Genomic DNA, 18718 nt, shown 5'->3' with positions numbered 1-18718 from the left:
AAAAATTAAAGAAAATGTCACAGAGGAGCCACTCACCAATTCCTCATTCATCTGAGGAGACTCCACCTCAGGCACCACATCTGCGACCATTTTCACGGATTCTCAGAAGTTGCCTCTACCACGAGGGCCTCAGGGCTGCAGTTTATACTGTGCTCAGGACCACACTGTCCACAGTTGCAGGGACCAAGATAGTCTACATTTTCAAAGTGGGTAGAAGCAAAATGTTCCTCTGCCGATGAGGTAACTGTGGTTTTTAAGTTAATTCTAACTTTCTGAAAGGACTGTCACATGGCCTGAAGTGAAAGAGGTTGCTGCAGAATGATGATTTGCTGTTGAGTTGAGGGATGAGGTATTTGTTATCATGGAAGGAGTGTAGTCAGGGTGGAGGCAGTTGCACAGAAGGCAGGAGTTACTGCTATCTGCAATGCTGACTGCATGGTTGCTAGGCCTGTTGGCCAGGCTGGGTAGTAGTTGTACTTGTTTGATCTAGTGGAGTCCAGAGGAAGTAACCACTGTGGCTGGGATAACAATAACCATTCCTCCTTATAATAATAATGATAATAATAATAATACATAATAAATAATAAAGGAGGGCAACATTTGATTGGATAATCAACTTGGTAATATTGGCATGATTCAGCCCCAGTAGATGCCTGATTTGTCACATAAGAAGACACTATGGAATTAACTAAAGTCCAAGGGGACAAAGCAGACAACTTTGTTGAGGTTGATGCTGGAGATGATGAGTTCTCAGTGAACAAAGGCAGTGGTGAAGGAGTCCATAACTGTAACATGGTATCTTCCAGAGTAGCCTCACACTCCCCCTTGTCTTTATAAGCAGCTAGAACATTGAGACACTTTCTGGGATATTTCAGTTTTCCATTTCTACACTTATTTTACTCTTTTCCAAGACTCTCCCACCTGAAAATCATGATCTTCGAAACCTCACCAAAGGTGTCATGAGGGTTCTGGGCCTTGACGGCAGGCAGTGTGAGTATCATGAAAGAATAATTTGTACACACAGTCAGGCTTCTGGGGTTCTTTAGGGTTTCTTTTTGCTCTTCTTGGAGACTTTGCTTTTTCCGTTTTCATTGTCTTCTGCCTGCCATTTGCCTCTGGGTACCATCAAAACTGTCCTTGTGAAGTGAATGGTAGGAGAAGAAGTAGCTGACAGATGATCCTCAAATAACTGGGAAGGTAGAAAAGTGGTGCTACCTCCTAAGCTCACACCAACTGGGGGATCCAGTGACTGATCAATAGTGGTCATATGACTATGTCCCATTAAGTCAGATGTCATGTCTGTTATTGGTACATCACCTATAACAGGTGGGCTGCCACTACACTGAGTTCCTATAGAAAGGTCCAGTTTTATAGTCAAGTGCTCACTCAAGAGTCCCTCTCCAATCCTCCACCCTGGTCCATGAAGCTTTAGATCATACCTGTCCAATGTTTGTAACCCATGTTGAGCTGAAAAGCTCCCATGGTATGAAGAAGAGGGGTCTGCCAGGTCATCAAAGTAGGCCAACCACATCTGAGACAGCCAGTGACGGATCAGAATCCAGGCATGTAGGTGGGAATTTGAATTCCCTATCACCCAAGTTTTGTGTATGAAATGTCTCATCTCATGACTGAAAATGGTGCAAGGGCCCAATGATCATCAGGTAATTGTCATTTCCTCTGGGAATCTTTGTCTTCACACCTGTCTGAAAGGTATGTATGGTAGCTTTTTTAAAGCCTCTACTTTCAAATTTTAATGGTTATATTTTCTTGTGGTCAGTATCCATTGATTTATTTTCATATGCCTTATAGACTACTCTCATTGCTTCCTTTCACATCTAACAATTTTTAATTTATTCTTTCAATTTTTTTGAGAATTTCATACATGAGTAGTGTATTTGCATTATTTATGTTCCTCATTCCTGCCTCCTATGTCCTTCCAACTTCTCTCAGTTAACTCTTCTTTAATTATTTTACATATATATGCAAATATATAATATGTAAATATATATAATGGACTAATATATGTAATATTATATATGTGTCTACATATACATTAGTCCCTTTACTGTTGCTTTTATGTACATATGCTTAGGGCTGATTGCTTGCGACTAGATACCCTATTAGAGGGTCTCATCCCTAAAGAAAACTCTCTCTCTCTCTCTCCCTTTCTCTCTCTCTCTCTCTCCCTTTCTCTCTCTCTCTCTCTCTCTCTCTCTCTCTCTCTCTCTCAGCAGCTACTGATTGCTTGCAGCTCTTCATTAAGGAATGGAACCTTGAAAAATTTCTTCTATCCTCTTTGACATGTCTACTGGTGTGGTTATTGTGCAGGTTTGTTTGGACAACCATATTGTTGAGAGTTACTATATCTCCTCTGTCATGTCTAGAAGACATTCTATCACAGAAGGCATCCTGGTCCTCTGGATATTATAACCTTTCCTTCCTCTTGGCCATGTTTATTTCTGAGTTTTGGGTACAGAAGTTGTGTTCTCTATATGTCAGTTGGGGTTGGGCACTTCACAGTCATGTATGCTCTGCATACAGGCTAGTTGTGGATCTCTGTAATAATCTCCACTTGGGGCACCAAGTAGTTTCTTTGATGAATGCTAAGAGCTACACTCTGGCTCTCTCCTCCAGCCGAGCAAGATGCTCAAAGGAAAGAAGGCCAAGGGGAAGAAGGTGGCCCCGGCCCCTGCCGTGGTCAAGAAACAAGAGGCCAAAAAGGTGGTCAACCCTTTGTTTGAGAAAAGGCCTAAGAACTTCGGCATTGGGCAGGACATCCAGCCCAAAAGAGATCTCACGCGCTTCGTCAAATGGCCCGGCTACATCACGCTGCAGCGGCAAAGAGCCATCCTCTATAAGCGGCTCAAAGTACCTCCTGCCATCAACCAGTTTACCCAGGCCCTGGACAGGCAAACAGCAACTCAGCTGCTTAAGCTTGCCCACAAGTACAGGCCAGAGACAAAGCAGGAGAAGAAGCAGAGGCTGCTGGCCTGTGCTGAGAAGAAAGCTGCTGGCAAAGGGGACGTTTCAACTAAGAGACCACCTGTCCTCCGAGCAGGGGTCAATACAGTCACCACCTTGGTGGAGAACAAGAAGGCTCAGTTGGTGGTGATTGCCCATGATGTAGACCCCATTGAGCTGGTGGTTTTCCTGCCTGCCCTGTGTCGAAAGATGGGGGTGCTCTACTGCATCATCAAGGGAAAGGCCAGGCTGGGGCGCCTGGTCCACAGGAAGACATGCACCACTGTTGTCTTCACACAGGTTAACTCGGAAGACAAGGGTGCTCTGGCTAAGCTGGTGGGAGCTATTAGGACCAATTATAATGACAGATACAACGAGATCCGCCGCCACTGGGGAGGCAACGTCCTGGGTCCTAAGTCTGTGGCTCGCATTGCCAAGCTAGAAAAGGCAAAGGCTAAAGAACTCGCCACTAAGCTGGGTTAAATGTACACTTAAGTTTTCTGTACATAAATATAACTACAAAATTAAAAAAAAGAGCTACACTCTGTGGGCATTGTGTGGCAGAACTTCCCTAGGGATATTCAATATACTCATTTCTATATGAGAGAGAGAGAGAGAGAGAGAGAGAGAGAGAGAGAGAGAGAGAACTCATGACAGACCAAAGTAATGATTGTACCAAGGTCTAATCAGGTGAATCAATGAGTTTTTATTGGTATTGCTAAGACAAGTATGGGAGAGAGGTAGCATAGAAGGGACAGTGAAGACTCAAAAGCAGTTGCATCACCCAAAATCCCACCCTAACCCATGTTAAGTCATGAGAGCTGTAATCCTGTGATCCTAGTGCTTTCCATAGATCTTACAGGCATTGATAGTTCAAATCTCTCTCTCTCTCTCTCTCTCTCTCTCTCTCTCTCTCTCTCTCTCTCTCTCTCTCTCTCTCTCTCGTGTGCAGACTGCTCAGAGACTTTTCCTCAGCCTTCTTTTTACTCCTTCTTTTACTGCTGAGAATCTTCCGTATATATGCATTCCCAGACAAATGACCCTTTATTCATCATCTTCATCATCATCAGCTCATAAGTTCCTCCTGCATGGAAGATATGTTTCAATTTCGAGGAAATTGCCATATAACAGTGTGTATAAGAATAAGTATTTAGAACACTGTTATAGTCTTTTTCCCCCCATCTTTATTAACTTGAGTATTTCTTATTTACATTTCGATTGTTATTCCACTTCCCGGTTTCCGGGCCAACATCCTCCTAACCCCTCTCCATCTTCCCCCCATTACCACCCTCCCTCCAGCAATCCTATTCACTGGGGGTTCAGTCTTGGCAGGACCAAAGGCTTCCCCTTCCACTGGTGCTCTTACTAGGCTATTCATTGCTACCTATGAGGTTGGAGCCCAGGATCAGTCCATGTATAGTCTTTGGGTAGTGGCTTAGTCCTGGAAGCTCTGGTTGCTTGGCATTGTTGTTCATATGGGGTCTCAAGCCCCTTCAAGCTCTTCCAGTCCTTTCTCTGATTCCTTCAACGGGGGTCCTATTCTCAGTTCAGTGATTTGCTGCTGGCATTCGCCTATGTATTTGCTGTATTCTGGCTTTGTCTCTCAGAAGAGATCTACATCCGGTTTCTACTGTTATATACACATACATACACATACATATATGTATCACCTATAGTTAGTAGCTTCTTCTGCTTTAGTACTCTCTTAAGTAAACTCAGTGCCAACCTTCTAAGCTCAACAATATCATTTCAGGTGGAACACCATCATTCCATATAGAACTTGCACCCCTGAGCTGAAAGACAGAAAAAAGAAATATGAAGTTCAAATTGTGTGATCCTCATTTTCTTTTCAGACTTTCAGTCTTGAGTTGCTTAATGTCCAGGGCCTAGAAACATTATCTCCATATAATTTTTATAGTTTTATCAACTACTTGGGTCAGGAAGATCTGTCTGTATTAGTTATTCTATTGCGGCCTAGGCCAAATTTATTTCTCTCTCTTGTCCTGACATTCTCTTGCTATATGACCTTGGTCAAGTTAATCCATCTATTGTGTTTTCGGTTTGTTTGTTTACAAATGTAGGTCAACATATTTAGACTCCAAAGTCAATAAGAATTGCCTTCTGTGCTCTTTGACTCAGATCTGAATCTCCAAAGCTTAAACAGGATGCCTAGCTTGTAGAAAGTCATCAACACATGTTCATTATTAAGTCGTATTAATTCATCACTTTGCCCATTCATTCCAGAAAGGTTACTAAATGAACACCTCACAGAGACATTGCAAAGAATATATCAAGTGAAATCCTTTATGTAATATGCTCAGTACAAAACTTTGCTCGGAGTAAAAATGTAGGACATTATAAATATTTTAAAAATCATTGCTATATATAATTTGAGTATAATTATACTTCCAGAACTAAGTCTTACAGAGACAACATCGAAGGAATAAAATTAATACCATCAACCTTCCTCATGTTATGTCCTTACTGAACAGTTTGTGAATGTCCCTGCTAACCTAAAGGGTATGAGGTGAGCTCGTCTTCATGACTTATTCTAGACCCTGGGGATATTGTAAACCAAGTGCTCTTGGTATGAGAGTCAGAGATTTGATTGGTTGGTCAGTGGGTATTGGTGTTTTCATCCAGGTGGGATTAACAGGCTAGCTAGCTTGCTTAGGTAAACCTGTACTCCCCTGAAGGATCAATGTTACTGCTCCGAGTAAAGAGTCTTTCCACTTAGACAGTTTGTAAACAAGCCATATGTACTAGCTGGTTTATGGGTCAACTTGACACAAGCTGAAATAATCACAGAGAAAGGAGTCTCCCTTGAGAAAATGTCTCCATCAGATCCAGGGAAAAGGCATTTTCTCAACTAGTGATCAAGAGGGGAGGACCCTGCCCACTGTGGATGGTGCCATCCCTGGACTAATAGTCTTGGGTTTCTGTAGCAGGCTGAGCAAGCCAGGGGAAGGAAGCCAGTAAGTGACATCCCTCCATGGCCTCTGCATCAGCTCCTGCTTCCTGCCCCGTGTGAGTTCAAGTCCTGACTTCCTTTGATGATGAACAGCAATGTGAATGTGTAAGCTGAATAAACCCTTTCCTCCCCAACTTGCTTCTTGGCCATGATGCTTGTGCAGGAATAGAAACCCTGACTAAGACACCATAATTTCTTGTTCAGTATGAATAACAGCTACAGCAGAGAGGGCAGAAGAATGAAGAACAAGAGAATGCCAGATCTATGAGACTCCAGGGTGACATGCATGCCTCTGCCCTCTGGCAATGCAGCATCTGTTTGACTAACATCTTCACAATCTACTTTAGCTTCCGCTGTGCTGCTCACATTGTTGACCTCTGTCAATACTGCTGTCTCCTAATGGACAAATAATAGAATTGTATGTCATCATTTTACAGAGAAGGAATCAGGGCAAGAAAGAAACAATGGGCCTTGGCCAAGGAACCAAAACCAGGAACTTTGAAAATCTAGTTGGGAATGCTCACAACAAAGCATTTTTGCTATTTCCATGATCTAGAAACATGGATTTTACTCTAGTGGTGACCACTGAGCTAAAAAAAATAAGGATCCTCTGCCTTGATGTAGAAATCTGAGCAAGTTGAAACTAGTAGAGCCCGAGGAATCAACAGATCTAGCTCTCTTAAAATACAGAAGCTAAAACAAAAGTTCAAACTACTCTAGTCACTTACTGAAATCCAACATCCAGTTTGCAGTAGAGCCTAGTCTGGGCTCATATATCCCAGTGTGCATAATGCATATATCCTCACTTTTGCTGGTTGTGTAAAAGCCTCTTTGGCCTTTGGCTTTACAAAATCAAAGAGAATAAGACAGCGACAGCTTTGGGACAAGGACATAGCTCGGACCCAGACTCTGGGACAGGATGTAGGTCAATTTGACAGGTTACTATCAAAAAGGGTCTTTATAGAGGCAGTGCTTCGAGCCCCCATCCACCATGGTTAGTTCTCTAACCTTAAGCTGAGTTGTATTGATCAGGACCAGTTGGGAAATGAATTACAGAGGTTGATCTATAAAGAAATTCAATCTAGAGATGGAGCAAACTATTGTCAGGATTCCTTATTAGGCATTTCACACCACAGGCTAACTGAAGCAAACAAACAGGCCCCAAACAAAGGCAGGCTTTGGGGGGGAGTGGAATAAAAATGGCGATATGGCAGGGGACCACAAGTTCAGCAAACAGGGTAATTGACTGCTTTTTAATAACCAACAAATGAATCTTTCTGTAATGGTACCTTTGAGAAGTGAGTTTAAAAGACACTGCATTAACAGAGGGGAACCAAATGAACTTAAACTTCAAACTCGGCTTTTACAGTGTCCATAAGAAGAACAAGAGACTCTTGCAGAAGCTGTATTCTACTGAGAATACAAACTTTCCTTCCCCTAATTAGCAGAAGGAAGGGTTAGAAAGATGGGGGTGGGGAATCTTCTGAGTGAGGAAAAACCAACAAAAAGATCGACTTCAATTTCAAAATTGCTTAGCAAAAACAATTTTAATTGCCACCTTTGTTATAAAAGATTAAAGGTAGTTATGTCCTTGTGAAGCTCACTTAAAGCAATCAATACATTCCTCAGTAGTTATGTGCAAATCAAATTTTTGTAAATCAAATCCAATTTTAAATGTCCTTAGAGAGCATAGTGTTTCAAGGAATCCCTATAGCAAATCTTTATTGAAGACCTAAAACTATCCCCTAATTTATTAGTTTAATTTTTTATAGATAATGATAAATCAAGACAATGAAATGCTTTCCTCACCCTGTGTAGAGGAGAAAAGGAGGGAAAATAAAATGGAAGTGAAGTGTCTTAGTATAATGGCCAGTGGCCCCTCTGGTGACAGTTTCATAAGCGTCATAGTGAGCTTCTGTGACTTCTCCATTCACAACTAAAACACTGAGCAGCAATAGGTGTTTAACATGAAGACAATGAGAGAAAGAAGCTAGGGATTTCCGGGAAAGAATTTGAAGCTCAGTCTGTTCCAGCCTTGCTCACAGGTTTTCCTTTGAGACATTCCACAATAATGAATATTTAGGTAGGCCTTAGGAACTGCTTGAATGTATTGTGGCATTCATTCATAAATTAACTCATTAAATATTTATTGGGCCTTAAATTCATGGGGGAACTAGGTTTGAGGGAAACAGGAAAAACTTCACACAGTGTTCACTTTATAGAATTAATATCCCTAGAAGGGCAGACATAAATAAGTACAAATGCAGACAATGAACACAGACAGTGGATATTTTGCAACTGAGATAGTCTATGAATTTTAACTCTGTCATGATATGTGGATTAAAACAGGTCTTCTCAAAAGTTCCCAGGTTGAGAACTAACTTCCCAATGCAGCAGTGTTGAGAATTCCACATGTAAGGGTGACTTGGTCACCACAAGGACCCTGATCATACCAATGGGCTGGTTAGCCTGAGCATAGGTTCTTGAGGAGAAAGCCTGAAATGTAAATAAAAAAACATATCTAATAAAAAATGCTAACTTCCTCTCTTTTATAGGATGTTTCTTTACATACTTACCATTTTCTTATATAACAGTAAGTTGTATATGTTTAAATGTATTGCTTTTAGAACCTCCTCCCCCCCCCAAAAAAAGAAAGAAAAGAAAGAAAGAAAGAAAGCCTGATGCCTGCCTCCTGTTTTCTAGACATGGCCTCTCACCAGGTTTTCTTTCCACATCAGGATGCAACAAAATCCCAAGGCAGGTTTTCAGTGCTGGGCTGTCCAGCTTGAGTAAAGACCAAACTGGTTATAAGTTACCATCTCAGGACAGGAATTCAAGGCCCACACCTAAACATAGTAAAAGCCATATACAGCAAACCAGTAGCTAACATTAAACTAAATGGAGAGAAACTTGAAGCAATCCCACTAAAAACAGGGACTAGACAAGGGTGCCCACTCTCTCCCTACTTATTCAATATAGTTCTTGAAGTTCTAGCCAGAGCAATCAGACAACAAAAGGAGATCAAAGGGATACAGATCGGAAAGGAAGAAGTCACAACATCACTATTTGCCAATGATATGATAGTATATTTAAGTGATCCCAAAAGTTCCACCAGAGAACTACTAAACCTGATAAACAACTTCAGCAAAGTGGCTGGGTATAAAATTAACTCAAATAAATCAGTAGCCTTCCTCTACACAAAAGAGAAACAAGCCGAGAAAGAAATTAGGGAAATGACACCTTTCATAATAGTCCCAAATAATATAAAATACCTCAGTGTGACTCTAACCAAGCAAGTGAAAGATCTGTATGATAAGAACTTCAAAACTCTGAAGAAAGGAATTGAAGAAGATCTCAGAAGATGGAAAGATCTCCCATGCTCATGGATTGGCAGGATTAATATAGTAAAAATGGCCATTTTACCAAAAGTGATCTACAGATTCAGTGCAATCCCCATCAAAATACTAATCCAATTCTTCATAGAGTTAGACAAAAAAATTTGCAAATTCATCTGGAATAACAAAAAACTCAGGATAGCTAAAACTGTCCTCAACAATTAAAGGACTTCAGAGGGAATCACCATCCCTGATCTCAAGCAGTATTACAGATAAATAGTGATAAAAACTGTGTGGTATTGGTACAGAGACAGACAGATAGACCAATGGAATTGAATTGAAGACCCAGAAATGAACCCACACACCTATGGTCACTTGATTTTTGACAAAGGAGCCAAAACCATGCAATGGAAAAAAGATAGCATTTTCAGCAAATGGTGCTGGTTCAACTGGAGGTCTGCATGTGGGAGATTGCAAATCGATCCATTCTTATAACCCTGTACAAAGCTTAAATCCAAGTTGATCAAAAACCTCCACATCAAACCAGATACACTCAAATTAATAGAAGAAAAAGTGGGGAAGAATCTCGAACACATGGGCACTGGAGAAAATTTCCTGAACAGAACACCAATGGCTTATACTCTAAGATTAAGAATCGACAAATTGGTTTGGGAGGGGAACACCCATAAGGAAGGGGAGGGGGGAGGGTGATGTTTGTCCGGAAACCGGGAAAGGGAATAACACTTGAAATGTATATAAGAAATACTCAAGTTAATAAAAAAAAAAAAAGAAAAAAAAAGAGTGTAGCTTACAGAGTCAAAAGATAGTGTGATACTTTACTGAGTAGTTTTCATTTAATTTTCATTAGGTCTAATTATTTACTTTGTATATGTGTTTGTGGATGATAGGGAAGATGCAAACTACAATGTGTACCTGGGGTTGGGGGCAGAGGGGAAATGGTGAGCATCCATTTACTCTTTTTGTCATATGGTTTCTGGGGATCAAAGACATGTCATGAGGCACGACAGCAAACAACTTCAACAGCTGAGGAACTGTTAATAAGGAACTCCCTAATGAGTACTTCTTAAAAATGAAAATAATTCTATATGTTGAATCACACCAGCCAGTTGGGACTTTTGCATTGTTACATGTTTAAAAGAAGTCTAGTATTTTCTGTGACCCAGGATCCACTTACTAAAACCATAATGATATTGTCTTCTGCATTCTTTCTGAAATACAATCAGGTCTTCACATAATAGTTGTTGAAAATGTCTTCCCAGGGCAGGGTGGTAGAAGGGAGTAGGTGGGTGGGTGGAGGAGCACACGCACAGAAGCTGGGGTAAGAGGGATGGGATAGGGGATTTCTGGAGGGGAAAGAGCATAACATTTAAAATATAAATAAAGAAAATATCTAATAAAAAAAAAAGAATCGACAAATTGGATCTCATAAAACCACAAAGCTTCTGTAAGGCAAAGGACACTGTGGTTAGGACAAAACAGCAACCAACAGATTGGGAAAAGATCTTTACCAATCCTACAACTGGTAGAGGGCTTATATCCAAAATATACAAAGAACTCACAAACTTAGACTGCAGGGAGACAAATAACCTTATCTAAAAATGGGGTTCAGAGCTAAACAAAGAATTCACAGCTGAGGAATGCCGAATGGCTGAGAAGCACCTAAAGAAATGTTGAACATCTGTAGTCATAAGGGAAATGCAAATCAAAACAACACTGAGATTCCACCTCACACCAGTCAGAATGGCTAAGATCTGAAACTCCGGCAAGAGCAGATGCTGGTGAGGATGTGGAGAAAGAGGAACACTCCTCCATTGTTGGTGGGATTGCAGACTGGTACAACCATTCTGGAAATCAATCTGGAGGTTCCTCAGAAAATTGGACATTGCACTACCTGAGGACCCAGCTATACCTTTCTTGGGCATATATCCAAAAGATGCTCCAACATATAACAAAGACACATGCTCCACCATGTTCATAGCAGTCTTATTTATAACAGCCAGAAGCTGGAAAGAACCCAGATGCCCTTCAACAGAGGAATGGATACAGAAAATGTGGTACATCTACACAATGGAATACTACTCAGCTATCAAAAACAATGACTTTATGAAATTCATAGGAAAATGGATGGAACTTGAAAATATCATCCTGAGTGAGGTAACCCAATCACAGAAAAATACACATGGTATGCACTCACTGATAGGTGGATATTAGCCCAAGTGCTCGAATTACCCTAGAGGCACAGAACACATGAAACTCAAAAAGGATGACCAAAATGCAGATGCTTCACTCCTTCTTTAAAAGGGGAACAAGAATACCCTTGGGAGGGGATAGGGAGGCAACGATTAGAACAGAGGCCGAAGGAAAACCCAATCAGAGCCTGCCCCACATATGGCCCAAGCTAGGTAAGGTGGATGAAGCAAAGAAGTGCAGGCTGACAGGAACCAGATGTAGATCTCTCCTGAAAGACACAGCCAGAATACAGCAAATACATAGGCTAATGCCAGCAGCAAACCACTGAACTGAGAATGGGACTCCCATTGAAGGAATCAGAGAAAGGACTGAAATAGCTGAAGGGGCTTGAAACCCCATATGAACAACAATGCCAACCAACCAGAGCTTCCAGGGACTAAGTCACTACCCAAAGACTATACATGGACTGACCCTGGGCTCCAACCTCATAGGTAGCAATGAATAGCCTAGTAAGAGCACCAGTGGAAGGGGAAGCCCTTGGTCCTGCCAAGACTGAACCACCAGTGAATGTGATTGTTGGGGGGAGGGTGATAATGGGGGGAGGATGGGGAGGGGAACAACCATATAGAAGGGGAGAGGGAGGGCTTAGGGGGATGTTGGCCTGGAAACACGGGAAAGGGAATAACAATTGAAATGTAAATAAGAAATACCCCATTTAATAAAGATGGGAAAAAATAAAATGGACTAATATAGAATGCCATAAAATTTGTTCAGGAAAAATTTATCTAAGGAAGTTGCATGTACGACCTGAATGAAGATGCGGAGATGGCTTAATAGCTATGAGGGACTACTGCTCTGACAAGACTCAAGTTCAATTCCTAACAACTGCATTGGTTTACAATTGCCTATAACTTCAGCTGCAAGGGGATTGGATGCCTCTCATCTCAGCGGGCACCCGCACTCATGTGCACATATCTACAAACATGCGCATATAATTAAACATGAAAAACAAATCTTAAAAAATAAGAATAAGAAAGATAGAGGCTAAGACAAAGAAGAACATGTAGAGTACAGTAAGTTCAGGTTTGCAAATTCCACATGGGTTTGAAAAGCTCACACTAGTTTTGTTGTGGAAAACAGAGGCAAAGATTGGAGACAGGGTAGAGTTGGTGTCAAAGATGCTAGTGGCTTAGGTCACCATGTTGACCATAGAGAAGACAGAAGTGGGTTCTACTGGAAAGCTATGGGGTGTTGAATTGACAGAATGGAGTGGCTGGCTAAGCGTGAGCAAAGAGATGGATGATGTGATGGTTAATCTTGATTTTCAACTTTATTGAATCTGGGATCAAAAAGGCACATCTCTGGGCAGGTTTATAAAGAATCCTCTCCCCAGGCCATCAGCACCAGATTGGGACTGTTGAGTGGAATGGAATGAGTAGCTACAAGACTTTCAGGCTCTCTGGTGTGCAGACAGTCAATGTTGGAGTATCCAGCCCCAGTAACTTGAGGCAGTACAATAAATCCCCTTTAAAGTACATATTTTTCTACCTGTTCTCTTCCTCTAGAGAAACCTAGTTAGCAGAGATGCCTCTGCATCTTTGCATTTAAAAAACCGTACTGATATTCACTGCAACTGAATGCATCCAGACAAAAGTAAACTGAGATGGCAAGATTTAGAACAATTGATTATTGACATATTGATGTGGCTTAAAAGCAGTGAAGATGTTTAGGAACTGAGTTATTCTAACCCATCAGACTGTCTTCATTGTGTAGGAAGGCCAGAGTGCCACAGTTCTCCAGCACTGGTTCAGAGTTAAATGTGTAGATTCAATATCCAAGAGGATCAACGTTATAGTGAGGCTAAGGTATCAGGACAAGAGCCTGGACTACAATGGTAGTACATGAGCAGGGGCTGAGTGACAAGAAGCTGCAGAGCCACGGGAGTACAGCTGGAGCTTATCTTTACGTCATTGAGTTAATGACAGCATACCAGCAGCATGTTTAACCTTTGATGCTCTCAAGTATTCTACTTGGTGGCCATGTGGTATTAGAACTCAGAACTTGTGAAAAGTGTTCATAAGATAGTAAGTTCCAACTCTATTTTAGGCACATAACATATCAGACAGATGTGATACTTGGCACAGCTATGCATCTTTGCCATATTAGGCAGCAATAGGATGGTCTGGAAAGATGATAGCTGGGGTTTAGTTCTATCTTGTTACTCCATTAATCCATTTCCTTGAGTCGCACATGACCAAAGAGTACATGAAACATTAGTGAAAGTTATTATTCGGGATTACTTATAGGTCCATGTACAAGAACTGGGAAAATCCAAGTGTCTCCTAGAACGGAAGCAGTTGGGACAGCAGGGCCGTGCTTCCTCCAGTTGACCAGTGTGAAGAACCTCACCCAGAAACTGCCAGTGCACACGTTGGCTACCAGATCAGGCTAGGCTATTGACAGGGAGACAGTGCAGGGTGCATTGTATCATTTGCTGTCCCTAACTCTTCTAGAATAATTTTGATTTTGTTTTTTATCTGGGCCTGTAGATTTTAGTTTCTGTCCGAAGTAGTGACTTTGTCACTTGAAACCTGAAAACTTTATGCATATGATTCATTTTCTCTCACCTTGGCGATCAAACTACATGCCTACAGTTGACTAAAAGTGCTATTTGCCTGTTCCTTGGAATTCCCCCTGATACCCAGTTTCCAGGAATGGAGTCTACAGATTAGATTGTGTGATCACACTGGAGTGTGTAGGTAGAGGAAGATGTGTTACAGACCGTGACACTCTCAGAATGGCAAGGATGGGAAGAAGCCAACACAAGAGGATTGTGGTACTGAATTATGGCAATGATGAAGCACTAAGGAGATGACCTTACATAAGCAGGTGTCTTCTATCCACAGGAGAGAAGGATTCTTTTCAGACAAAATGCTAAAGTTACAGAACCTATGTAGACCAAAATGCACATGTTGTGCTAATCCAAATTAAAGATTCTCTATTGCCCAAAGGCCATTTCTGAGAAACACAAACTACATGAAAAATGACTTAAGTAGATTTGAAATATCTAACAGTCTACACTCCAGAAATACATCTATTCATTTGCACATGTACATCAAAATTTCCAGAACAACCTGAAGTGATATATAGACTGGAGAGAAATAGTTGACAGTCTAAGTTTTGCTAAGCCTTCTCCGAGTCCTTTCCTTGGAGGCAAAATTAGCTCTTGATCCTAGTGCCTAGGCTTCATGTCGCGTGTGAGGAATATGCCAGTGACTGCAATGGGAAGGAGGGAGCAAGCATGCAGCCAAGCAGCACCTTGTAGAACAAATAGCAAACCAACATTCTAGAGTCTACAATTAGAAATCACATCATGTCCTGACAAGACTGAACCCCCACTGAATGTGATTGTTGGTGGGATGGTGGTAATGGGGAGAGAATTGGGAGGGGAACACCCATATCGAAGGGGAGGGGTTAGGGGGATGTTGGCCTGGAAACTGGGAAAGGTAATAACAATTGAAATGTAAATAAGAAATACCCAAGTTAATAAAGATGGAGGAAAAACAAAAGAAATCACATCATGTTCTGGGGATTCCATAAGACTGGGGTTCTGCTCCATTGTCATCACTCCCTGAATAATCTTAATTCTCAGAAAATAGTATCCTCTGAAGAAAAACTAGCATCAAGGCCAAGGTCTTCCATGTGTCGTGTCTCCCTTCCATTCTTCCACTTCTTCTTTATCACATCTTACTTACCAAAGCTATTTCTGTCTGTGGAGAGTTAGCAGGAAGATCACATATTGTACAGAGAATGGGGTGTTAAATTTATGCAAAGGGAAGCAATGTGTTGTGGTAAAAAATTATTTATTGCATGGCATCTCCCTTGAGGGTTAGTCTCTTGCTAGAGATTTAAGGATGGCAAATCTATATTTGTCTCGTGACAGAGCCATCCTCCTGCCTGCCGCCCACTGCCAGTGCCAAGAGCATTTATGTAAAGTCGTGATGCAAACCTGCCACCTTTGGGAGGCACGATCTGGTCTAACAGAGTGTGTTTCCTCATACTCATTTGTATCCTGAAAAAGGTGAGTTTTCAGCCAGCAAAAAGGAAAGATGAGAAGAGTGTTGGGTATGCTGGAATCATCACACATCCCATTAGAACAGCTAGTTGAACAGAGACATTTTGTTGAAGTCTGGGGATTTTAGGAAGTGGCGTGCTGTTGTTTAATAGGAGACCTATAAAAGAAAAAAAGCTAGAGGCCACATCTAACCCTTGCTAGTATGGGTCTTGGAAAGTTTGTTGACAGCTACTTTTTGCCTGTTGCTTAAATTCAAAGCTGAAACACACTTCCAGGCTCAGGTTTTTAATGTGTGTTCCCAACTAGTAGTGCTATTTGGGGAGCTTGTGGAATTTTTAGGAACCATGTAGCAGCTTGTGGAAGCAGGTCATCGCAGGAGAGCCTTCGAAGGTTTCCTAGGCTCCTAACTTCTTTCTGCTTTCTCTGCTTCCTGGTCCTGAGCTATGTGAACAAGTTTTGACACAGATTCCCGCTGCTTTGGGCTCAGCTGCTCCACCATGACTACTCGATCATAATGAATGAAGCCCTTTGAAACCACAAGTACAAACAAACCCCTCCTCCCTTATGCTGTCTTTGCCAGGTACTGCAGGCAGAGTCATGCAAATATTAGGGAGTGAGCACTCCTTCCCATCTGCACTGTGCTGTGAGAGGTGAAACTCATTGTCACCTGAAGATCTTATATTTGGAATCATTTCTCCTTCCACTTTTAATAACATTAAATATTAAGGCATTCATTAAGTTAAAGATGTTCATTTTCCGGGAGCATATGACTAGTTCCCCTTAAACAGGGATGGCAAATGCTTGGTAGCCTTAACCACAAACCCCTCCTTCCTTTCTTTCACCAGACATTTCTTTGACTCTACTTCTCCTTGAAGACTTTTCAGGAGTCTTCTCAACACGGTGCTTCAGGTGGTCACTGAAAGTCGGTGGAGATATAAAATGAAGCACTTCTCCATCTGTGAGCCACATCATGTTCATAAATTATTCTGTTGATTATTACACGAGGAATGTGCAGATGGTTTTAATGTACATTAAATGTACAAATGGCCCTCTAGGTGCTTAGAGGACAGGCACTTGTGAAAGATGTGCCAGCATATTCTGATTCAAACATTGCAATCCCAGAATATCGATCTCTGGTTTGGACATTAATATCCCACAGCATATGTTCTTAAAAGGAGAAACGTGTCAGCTCATCTTCAGCTTCTCTGGTATGTCCAGGGTCATTGCTGCTCAGAGAGGCAGTGTGCATCAGAGGGGAAGGAGCAAGCTTTGTGGTAAGGTAACCTCTGCTATGTCTATGTTATGTGAATCTAGCTAAGTTAAATAAGCATACTGAGCCTCAGTTTCCCAATTTGTACAATGAACATAATGAATGCCCAATGCTAGGCCAGTCGTGAGGATTCTAAGAGACAGTTCAGGTAAAGGACTGAGTAGAGCCACACACTTATTATCTTCAGTGTTTATTATCATTACTATCATGATGATCCTCCCCATCACCATCACTGTCATACCCACTAACATCAAAACAATCACCATTAATATCACCACTCAGGTCATTGTTATCATCTTCATCATCATTATTATTATCATTGTCATCACTGGTATGGCCATCATCATCACCATCTGCAGCAGCATCTGGAATACAATACAAAAAGGAAGATCCCAAGAAACTAAAAATAATTCTATAAAATAATAAAAAAGAATTTGAAACTGAAGCTTGGAGAAAACAATGCTGTAGCCAGATCCAAATACATCAGACAGATTTGACAGTGTAGTTGATTATACTACAATTCTCAAATATTGGAGCTCCTCATCTTGATCATGGAATGGTTCCTCCCTCCTGCTTACTCCACTAGACCAAGTAAAACATGTGCCTTCACCATGGACCTCCCAAAGAACAAAAGGAGAGGCTCAGATCATCAGGAGTTGACATAAAAAGCAACAGAACTTTCTTGTTGAAAACCACATTGATCTTGGGAGACAGTTGTTACTTTAATAGAACTTAACTGGGCTAAGATATTGGTATTTTATCCTTACGGCTCATAATCATTTGACACCCAAAGGATATGAAAGAGTTCTTCTCATAGAGAAAATTACCCTATTAATAACAACTATATGGAAAACAGAGAGGGCTGCCTCAGTAGGGAGCACACTGAATAACAGGAGAACTATCTGGAAGATGTATTACTATCTTCAAATTGGTGGAGCTGTGGCAGTCCTATGAAAAGACAGAGTTCTCCCAGTTTTTAGAAGGAAATGGGTCAGAGATCATTATTTAAGACCAGTCATTGAGTTTAATGTACTGATATTTACTAACTCAAGGAAAAGATATCCCATACATAGTGTTTTCAAAACATACTTGACCAAACAACCCAACACATCTCACCAGTGAAATAGCACTACCACTCTGAAAAGAACACCATGTGGTAAAATTGCTTTTTATAAAACACATTTCAGGAAATGCCATGTTGACAGCTGCATGACTGGAACTGGATTTCAGCCACATAGTATCTCAGAGGGGTTTTATAGTACTGAGGGCTTCATGGACTAGTAATGATCTGAGCCTTTAAAGAGGATGCCAAAGATATATTTACAATATGAAAGTACTGGTGTGCTGGTAATAATGAAGAATTTGATACTCAGGATGAGTACATCTGAATGTGGCTCCCTCCTCTTTTGACTTGCTATTTTATCTTGAGAATGTCCATTCACCTAGTGTTGAAGAGTCACATCCTGTTAGTAGGTCTATTCCATTCTGGAAAGACCATATCCATATCATTTATTTCTGCATTTGCCCAATCTTTCTACTTCAGTAAACCACACTAGTGAAATGCTGGATTCTGTTCAGCAGTCATTCTTATTCTTCCCTCAAAGATTTTATCCTTTGATTCATTGATGATATTCTTCTGATTGATCTTCCAGTTCTCTAGTCCTCTTCAGCTGTATCTAGCTTGATATTTTACTAACATGGCAGATTTTTAAGTTCAGGAACTCAATTCTTACTGTCTAGTCATTCAAGATTCTTTTTGTACAAAGTAATACAGCTTTCTTTAAAATGTCTTATTGTCTCTTTATGGTTACTACTCTTCTCTTCATTTAATTAATACTTTTAGAATATTCCTTTTGCGTAGTCCCTTTGGATTGTTCTGTTGTCTCAATGTCTTG

At 41.0% G+C, this 18718-nt stretch overlaps 2 pseudogenes; one reads left to right on the top strand and one right to left on the bottom strand.

Annotated features, from left to right (window-relative positions):
• The window catches only part of Tox4-ps1 (TOX high mobility group box family member 4, pseudogene 1), a 191528-nt pseudogene extending 189708 nt beyond the window's left edge, over nucleotides 1–1820 (bottom strand).
• An 800-nt stretch (nucleotides 1821–2620) lies between these two features.
• LOC148004837 (large ribosomal subunit protein eL8 pseudogene) lies at nucleotides 2621–3470 on the top strand (annotated as a pseudogene).
• The last annotated feature ends 15248 nt before the right edge of the window (nucleotides 3471–18718 follow it).

This window comes from Rattus norvegicus, chromosome 7 (genome assembly GCF_021556685.1).
Source record: "Rattus norvegicus strain SHRSP/BbbUtx chromosome 7, alternate assembly SHRSP_T2T, whole genome shotgun sequence".
Taxonomy (NCBI): domain Eukaryota; kingdom Metazoa; phylum Chordata; class Mammalia; order Rodentia; family Muridae; genus Rattus; species Rattus norvegicus.
Note: the sequence above shows the minus strand (reverse complement) of the source record. Positions and strands in the feature narration are given on the sequence as shown.